The sequence below is a fragment of the Marmota monax genome, unplaced genomic scaffold (genome assembly GCF_021218885.2).
Source record: "Marmota monax isolate L192 unplaced genomic scaffold, Marmota_monax_Labrador192_F-V1.1 WCK01_AAM20220418_F8-fsc00122, whole genome shotgun sequence".
NCBI classification, from domain to species: Eukaryota; Metazoa; Chordata; class Mammalia; order Rodentia; family Sciuridae; genus Marmota; species Marmota monax.
Window position 1 is genome coordinate 2,518,709 of NW_026695223.1, and position 7,969 is coordinate 2,526,677.

A 7,969-nucleotide genomic window follows, 5' to 3' on the forward strand; every position below is an offset into this window, starting at 1 on the left:
ACAAAATCCATTTAACATTTTAAGGACGCAGTGAAGCACCTTGCTGACTGATAGTTAACTTTTGAAAGTACTATTGGTGTCAACAATTTGTTAACAACAACAACAACAAAAAACTTCATAATTTGTAGCTCGTTATAAAATTATGTCATTCCACAAATCAAAAACAGAAACTATACAGAGGTTATTAGTACTTTAAATCATCTGTTTTTTCCTTTGGCTTATCTCAGTTCTGGAAGAAAGAAAGTATGTGAATTCCCAAATCAATTGAGAAATTTTAGTCTAACTATAATCATATATATAAGTATAAGCATTATGTATTTATTAAAATAAAACAGAAGGTTTTTGAGATATCAAAAGCCTAAGATTTTTATTTTTGTTTAAGGTTTCCTTGTTCAAAAACAAACAAACCAACAAAAAGCAGTTTAAAAAGCTATGTTTTTGAGAATTTAGATTCCTGGTAGCAAATTTACATCTTAAAGACTAGGCTAGCAAACTTTGTTTCTTCTTTTCAAAGATCAAAGATAGAAAATACCTCAGATAGACAAAATAAAAAGCCTCAATTAGACAAAACATATATATATATACCTTATATCTTATAATTATATATATCTTAATATGTGTGTGTGCATATATATACAATTTATATGTAATTGTGTATATATGTGTGTGTTAAGCATGGGGAAAAAAAGTGACTTCACCAGAGAAAATATCATGATCTCAAAATGCATGATTGCAGGTAATTCAATCAGTCCATTTCTTTTTGATAGGGACCCATGTGATGCCTGAAGCAATGGCTGTGCTTGAGAAATGTTTGGGGTATAATGTTCTGCTTTGGGGAATTCCTTCCCAGTGTTTCACCAGCAGGCCACAGATATCCATTTTATTGTCTCAGGAAAAAAAAAATGGGTAAATGGGGCTAGCTTGAGGTATGAGGTTGAACAGACCATTATTTTTTACCTTCCAAATTTCTGTCCCAAATTCCTTCCCACCTGGGAATGTGGTATATTCTTCTGAAGAAGTTCCCTACACTATAAATTTGTTGCTGTAGTCATTGTGATATAGCCGACTGTCAAGCTAACAAACATATAAAATATTTGCACTAAGTCAACATGCACTTTCAGACATATGGGCCATGATGTAATCCTCTTCCCAAGAATGAATGAATAAATAAACAAAGGAGTACTCACCAAATCACCAAATTGTTGGAAATTTTTTATGCCTTCTAAATTTTATCTTACTGATTGGTACCCAAAAACCAAATGGCTAACAATGACTCACTCAAGGTCCAACTTAAATTTAAATGGCTCACTTGTGCCCCAAGCTGTAGCTCACTCAAGCCCCAAGCTGCTACTCAAGCTGACTGCAGGTAGCAAGTATTGAAAAATGATCACTTCAGGTCCCAAACCTCAATTGGCAGAGATGAAGTCCTCAGTGTGAACCCATTGGGATTACCAACAATGGCCTGTTGACCAATTCCAGTAACCTTATTTTCCTCACCAATTAGGTGATTTTTGGAAGTGCAGAAGGAAGCAAAAGAGAAATTCCTCAGATTTAAGTACCTTCAGGTAGCTGTGGGACCCTTCCCTATGGATCCCATTGTAGGTTCAGCTAGTATAAGACAATCTCAGCCTTGAGCCCTCTCCTTCTCGCAGATTGCTAGTGGCCCGAGCTATCTTACTCAAGGGCAAGACAAAATATTGTTCCTGCCTAGCTTGCCCAATCTGTCACTGGGCAACTCAAATACCACATGGAAGGAAAGAGTCTAGGCTATAACACTCACTGCTGCAGAAATACTTAGAACCCAATTTGGTAGAAAAACAGGTTTTATTCAAAGCTAGCTTTGAAGGAAGATGAAAGAAACTGAATTGTTTCAAATGTTCTGTCTACAAATCCCTGAAAATTAGCAGAACTTTTAAAGGAGAAAAGGAAGGGAGATGACAAAAGGCAGGAAATGTACGACTGTAGACTGACGTTAGTCTGCATAATGTGATTTGGCAGTCTACACTTCCATCTACTTTGGGTACCTGTTAATTGGGGGTTTACAATCTCCTCAGCCTCCACTCTTAGCAAGAGGGAGCTGTTCACAATTTCAAGTGGGAGACCCCAAATTCAATCTTTTTCAATTTTAGTATATTTGTCTTTGGTATACCTTCCTGCTGGGTGCTCGAGGCCAACTAGGTGATCCCTATGTTGGTCCAAAATCAAGTTCTTCCTTCTCTACTGTTCCATGCAGCCAAGACGCCTCAGGGGTTAATTTTAGGAACTTGTGGAAAGCCTCTTGGCTCCATTAATCTTTTTCCTCTAGCAGTTGTGCCATCTGCCAGGGTAAATCAGGTTCTTAACGATCATGTGGCTTCTTTTGGAAGTGTTAAGCATAGTATCCTCCCCAATGACCCTCCTCTTTGCAGAATGTACACTGGTTATCTTCCTGTTCTCTAGAACCCTCACAAGCCCCTGATCAAGAGGTCAAGTGACTCACCAAAATTAGAGAGCTCTTAGAGGGGGCTTAATTTGGAAATATCAATCTATTTAGGAGTATAAATAAACAAGGTCCTTATATTTTGCTCCTGCATCTATTTGAGTATCAGTTAACATAATAACATCACATCTGAAATCTGAGTCCAATGAACAGCTAAAGCTAATGGAAAAATTGACCAAGTATTTTCATATAGCACACTGACAAGCTTTAAATCAATGAAGACTTCGTTATTTTTTTTCAAAAACACTTTTGGATTCTCACATTAGTATAAAGAATAACAATTTTACATATATATATATATATATATATATATATATATATATATATATATAACTTAATAACAGGTTATTTTATCCAATTACAATATGTTACATGATCTAAATAAATCCCTATTTAATTTTGTCTTTTAAGAATAAACAAAATGTTTAAAAAATTAAGTACAATACACTTGCTTATACATGTACTCCCACTAGGTGACCAATGCTTAATCTTTTTAATTATCTGAGTGGTAGAATTTGGAATAACAAGTGTCTGGGCACATCTAATTACGTTTGCTCACAGATTGTCACAATGCAATTAGAAACACACTAACATAAACCTCAAAAAGTCTGTCCCTAGAAACAATTTTATGTTGGAGGACATCAACTTAGTAAAGTGCTTTCATAAGCTTTACATATTACAAAGCGTATGTACTTGGAGAACCTTGATACATTTAACATATTGGGTGTAGTGGAGCATGTCTATAATCCCAGTGACACAGGAGGCTGAGGCAGGAGGATTACAAATTTGAGATCAGCCTCAGCAACTTAGGGAAGCTCTCAGCAATGAGATCCTGTCTCAAATACAAAATAAAAAGGATTGGGGATTTAGTTTGGTGGTAAAGGGCAACTGGATTTGCTGGGAGCCATTAGCCAAGTAGGTATGACAATTTCCTTGCCAGCGTACCCCATGTTGCTTAGTGGAAGGACTCGTGGAAATAGGACATTTTGCAGTGACATTGCATGTAGGTGACCTTGCTCAAGGACCAAGGCGGATCCGAGTTTAGGGCGTTCCCGGTTTAGGACTATCCGGGTTTAGGGTGGTTCCAGGTTTAAGATTATTCCTGCTGGGAATAGGGCGTATCCTGCTGCCTGAGTTCCCCTCGAGTTCTCATGGAGACAGTATTTTTTGGGAGATAGAAGCCCAGTGGATGTGGATTTGGGCAGAGAACGTGGATTTCCCCAGAACGTGATTGTAGACGGCTGGTGTGAGTTCGGGAATAAAGAGTTGCTGTTTGAATCTACAAGCTGTGTGGTGGCTCGTGATTGTGTGCCCAGCCAGACTGCGGCATGGATTCAATCCTCAGCACCAAAAATGAAATAAAAAAAATTTACCTTTTTCACCCAGAACCAGTCTCCAAAAATATTTTCTCATATTCCTAACTTTCTTATCTCTTTCTGCTGATTATTATTTTTTTTTACTTTTTCTGTTTTCCTAAATTTATAATTTAACATGATCCTTACAAAATTTCTGTATTTAGACAAATTGTTCCTTTTGTAAATAAGATAAAATACTTTATGCTTGTTATAGCATATTTTGCATATAAAATTGCACATGCTAATTAGCATTTTAACTATAACTAAACTTGATTTTTTTAATGAAGACCAAGAAACAAAGTGATCTTAAACTGTTTTTTCATATACCAATAATATATAAAACACATATATCAATAGACCCAAATGTATGTATGTATGTATGTATGTGTGTGTATGTATGTATATGTATATGTATGTGTCGCGACCCCTTGCCCGCAAGGAAGACACAACTCAGGAATCTTCTTTCAGCAGTTTATTCAGGCCCCTGATATTTCTTCTTCTCTCTCTCTGATGCCCCTCCCAGCCTTAATAAAGCATCCCAAGCCCCAATGCAAAGCTGCCGCGTGGAGCTTTCTCACAGGGTGGTGAAAAATCATGTGCCAACTTTCCCAGATAAGGAGTTGTTTGTCACAGACCACAGCGGAGCCAGCGTCATCTTGTAATGGCGACCATAGTCTGCAGAAACGGCAGAAGCGGCTCACCACATGTATGTATGTATATATATATATATATATATATATATATATATATATATATATATATGAACACATACATATTTCTATACATACATAACACAAACATATTATACAATACATATATTCCTACAGAAATCAAAAAGTCAAGAGCCAGGCACAGTGGCAAACTCCTGTAATCTCGGCTACTTCGAATGTTGATAGAAAAGGATTGCAAGTTCAAGGTCAACCTCAACAAATTAGAGAGACTCTCTCAAAATAAAAAGAATTAAAGAGTTGGGGATGTAGCTCAGTGGTAGAGTGTCCTGGGGTTCAATCCTCAGTGAAAGAAAAAAGGAAAAGCCTATTTGAATTTATATTTGGCAATTGATGTTCCAGTTTAACTTACAATGACTCAGATATTCTTTCTAACAAGTACACTGGTAAATGTTTATCCCATTTATATCAAACCTAACTTACCCATTTTAATAGCTATTTATCCATTGAAACCAAGGTATCAGACAAGTGTAGTTAACATTTGAAGCCATTTTTCATGCCAGGAAAAAAAAAACTAAAAGAAAAGGACATTGTTTAAATACAGAGAAAATTATAGTCCTGACTGAATAGTAACCTAGATGGAAAATCTGTGTGTTCATAATTATAAAGACAGCTTTCCATAAATTATAAATTTAAATTATCTCATTATTTAAAAGATTTACCTAAGTTATATGAACTAAAATGTTTTTCCTTTATGGAGTTTTAAAAAAAATTATCAGTGTTCTTTTATTCATAAGCCAATCTGGTACCAAAGCACTAATATAGACACATACACACATACACAAAAATAGGCAAAAAACAAAATTGTGTAGTTGATTTTTTATTTTCTTTTTTTGAGGTACTAGGGATTGAACCCAGGAGGGCTCAACCACTGATTTACATCCCACAACCCTTATTTATTTACTTATTTATTTTATTTTGAGACAGGATCTCCCTATGTTGCGTGGGCTCTCTCTTGTCCAGCGAGGAGATCCACAGAACAGGATAGAGGAGAGTGTGATTTTGGAGTCACAAATCAAGACCTCCAGAGACCAAGCTGGAAACAAATCTGATTTTATTGCAAAGTTACCATGTATATATACTCGGGCAGTAGCTAAGCAGTCTATAGGCAGCCACCAATATAAATTCTTTTTTTTTTTAAGAGAGAGAGAGAGAGAGAGAGAGAGAGAGAGAGAGAGAGAGAGAATTTTTAATATTTTATTTTATTTTTTTAGTTTTTGGCGGACAGAATACCTTTGTTTGTATGTGGTGCTGAGGATCGAACCCAGGCCGCACAAATGCCAGGCGAGAGCGCTACCACTAAGCCACATCCCCAGCCCCAAAATAGTAATTTTTTTTTTGGCGGTGCTGGGGATAGAACCCAGGGACTTGTGCATGCAAGGCAAGAACTCTACCAACTGAGCTATATCCCCAGCCGCCCCTGATATAAATTCTTGCTAACTCTCCTTGCAACAACCATTGAGGAGTGGGCCACAGAGCAAGCGCTGTGACTGCAACATGTAGTCTTACATCCATGGCCATGCCTCCAGGGTAAGTGGTTTGCCCCTCACATGCCTAAGCATGAGGGGAGTGGTTTGCCACTCAGATGCCCTTAACATATGCCATGTATGTAGTACTCCATGCACTTGTCCCCATACTATATGTCTGTTTTATGATGGTACCATGAATTTTTTGTTACTCTAGCTCTGTAGTTAATTTGAAGTCAGGTATTGTGATGGCCCCAGAATTGCTTTTTTGGCTTATAATTTCTCTGGTTATCCCAACACTTTTATTCTTCCAAATGAATTTCAGGTCTATTTTTCTAGTTCTGTGAAGTATGCCATTCATATTTTGATGGGAATTGCATTAAATGTGTAGATTACTTTTGGTAGTATGTCCATTTTGACAGTATTAACACTGCCTATCCATGAACATAGGAGGTCTTTCCATCTTCTTTCTTCTTCAGTTTCTTTCTTCAGTGTTCTATAGTTTTCATTTTAGAGGTCATTCACCTTCTTGGATAGATTTTTTTTTTCTGATTTTTTTCTAGGTTTTGTTTGTTTGTTTTTTGCTTTATTTTTTGAGATTATGGTAAATGGGATTGTTTTCCTGGTTTCTTTCTCAGCAGATCATTATTAGTATATAGGAAGCTAGTGATTTTTTTATATTTATTATGTAATCTGCAAATTTGCAGAATTTGTTCATTTCATCTAGAAGTCCTTTGGCAAACATTTGAATCTACTAAGTATAGGATCATGCCATCTGAAAATAGTGATAATTTGACTTCTTCCTCTCCTATTTTGAGCCCTTTTATTTCCCTCTCTTGTTTAACTGCTGTGACTAGAATTTCTAATGCTAAATAGAATAGAAGTGGTAAGAGTAGGCATCCTTGTCTTGTTCCAGATTTTAAAGGAAATAGTTTAAATTTTCCCCCATCCATTATGATGTGGGCTTTGGGATTTTCATATATAACCTTTATGATGTTAGAGTAGGTTTTTTCTATCTTTGGTTTCTTCAGTGTTTTTATCATAAATTGGTGCCAAATTCTGTAGAAGGCCTCCACTGTATCTGTTAAGATGACTAAGAGATTTTTGTCTTTAATTCTACTTATGCAATGGATTACATTTTTTATTTGTGTATGTTGAATCATTCTAGTATTCCTGGGTTAAAAGTAACCTGGTCTTTATGTACAATATTTTTAATATATTGTTAAACATGATATTTTAATATTTTGTTAAGGATTTTTTCATCTTAGTTCATCTGAGATATTGGTCTGTTTTTGCTGATATGTCCTTATTTGGTTTAGATGAGTGCGATACTGGTTTAACAGAATAAATTTGGAAGTGTGCATCCCTTTCTATTTCATGGAATAATTTGAGGTACATTTATGTTAGTTCTTCTTTAAAGGTCTGGTAGAATTCAACTGAGAATTCATCTGGTCCTAGACCTTTCCTGGTTGGAAGGCTTTTGGGTTTTTTTTGTTTTGTTTTGTTTTGGGTACAATGGATTGAACTCAGGGACACTCAACCATTGAGCCATATCCCCAGCCCTATTTTGTATTTTATTTAGAGACAGGGTCTCACTGAGTTGCTTAGCACCTCACTTTTGATGAGGCTGGTTTTGAACTTGTGATCCTCCTGCCTCAGCCTTTCAAGCTTCTGGGATTATAGGAATGCACCACTACATCCAGCCCCTGGAAGGCTTTTTATTACTGCTTCTATAATGGCTGGTTATGGTCTGTTTAGGTTTTCTTTATCCTCTTGATTCAATGTTGGCAGGTTTTATGTGTCTAGAAACATATCATTTCTTCTAGGTTTCCAATTTATTGGGGTATAAATCTTCACAATAATGCTGAATGATCTTCTAGATTTCTGTGATGCTTTCTCCTTTTTCAATCTAACTTTTTTTTTTAGTTTGGGTCTTCTCTC